At 39.4% G+C, this 1,458-nt stretch overlaps 1 non-coding gene across 1 annotated transcript; it reads right to left on the bottom strand.

Annotated features, from left to right (window-relative positions):
- Positions 1 to 265: 265 nt before the first annotated feature.
- Positions 266 to 369, bottom strand: LOC136121713 (U6 spliceosomal RNA). Its single transcript, XR_010655736.1, has one exon. It is a non-coding gene; the product is annotated as a U6 spliceosomal RNA (small nuclear RNA).
- Between the last annotated feature and the right edge of the window lie 1,089 nt (positions 370 to 1,458).

Here is a 1,458-nt window from a genome sequence, read left to right as displayed (position 1 = left end):
TGCAGTCTCCCATTTCATTCCATCCCCTCTTTCCCTGCTTGGTGTGCATATGTTTGTTCCCTACATCTGTGTCTCTGTTTCTGTCTTGCAAACCAGTTCATCTGTACCTTTTTTCTAGATTCCACAAATATGCATTAATGTACGATATTTGTTTTTCTCTTTCTGACTTATTTCACTCTGTATGACAGTCTCTGTCTCCATCCATGTCTCTACAAATGACCCAATTTCGTTCCTTTTTATGGCTGAGTAATATTCCATTATATATAAAAACATGGAACACTTCACAAATTTGCGTGTCATCCTTGCACAGGGGCCATGCTAATCTCTGTATCGTTCCAATTTTAGCACATGTGCTGCCGAAGTGAGCGCGAGGAAGGCAATTTAATGCATGGGTTCAAATTGGCATCTTAAGAATGTTCTTATAGTCCTTTTTCTGAGGTAGAACTATCTTAGAATATGTCCATAGTGTTGTTATAAGTAAAGCTTTAAACAGAATGATCCAGAAATCTGTTTTTTGTGGCATTTAAACTTTGTGTTTTGAACTAAAGCTAAATGGGAGCTAAAGATTATTTTATACTGTTCTCATAGAGATGCCAATACTGTCCCTACTAAATGAGGGCTTCATCAAGATATGTCAGCTCACAGAGGAGAGAAGGAAGATGAATCTTAAATTATAGAACTCAGATATCTGACTACTGATCATCAAGATCAATAAGAAGACAGTGAGGACCCCATGAATTGTAGGATAATTGCTGGTTAATTTTCATTAACAGGCTTCCAAGTGAGTCTGTGTGGTGTGTGTATGTGCCTTGTGCGAAGTTCAGAAAGTCCTTTTGGGAAGGATGATGAGATAATGGGGAAGGCAAGCAATGTAGTATGCTGAGAGAAGAGACGCCAGTAACTTGCCATTGGCACAGGCTCACTCTTAGCCTAAGTTTCCCAATTCTGGGAACATTTTCTAATAGGGAAATATGGTCTATATCACTAATGACAAGGGGAGATACTAGAACTCTGGGTACTTCAGATGGAAGCACATGGATGGGTGGATCACTCATCTTGAAAACTTTGAATTTGTGCTGCAAGGAGAGGTCGCAGAAAGCATCTCTCCTGGTAAAGCATCTCACTATTTAGAAAGTAAATTTTACTTAAAAGGAAGCTATGGGTAGACCGTGCAAAATGAGACCCAGAAATAATTGGAAAGGCGGCAGAGGAAAAATGAGAGAGTTTGAATAAATCCTGAAAGCCCAAAGGCTGAGAATACCAAGATAATTTAAAAATACAAGGAAGATTTGAAAATACATGTAGCTGCAGGGAGGGTTGGCCAAAGAACAGAAATAGAGAAAACCATAGGAAATGGAAAAGAGGGGAAATGGAAAGGGATGAAGATGTTACCCTTAACAGGAATGCAGATGCACGTGGAAAGATGCCAAAAAAAGCCAGGCGAATAAGAGCTCCGGA

The sequence above is a fragment of the Phocoena phocoena genome, chromosome 3, assembly GCF_963924675.1.
Source record: "Phocoena phocoena chromosome 3, mPhoPho1.1, whole genome shotgun sequence".
Lineage (NCBI taxonomy): Eukaryota > Metazoa > Chordata > Mammalia > Artiodactyla > Phocoenidae > Phocoena > Phocoena phocoena.
The sequence above is the reverse complement of the archived record's forward strand: the minus strand, read 5'-3'. Positions and strand labels throughout refer to the sequence as shown.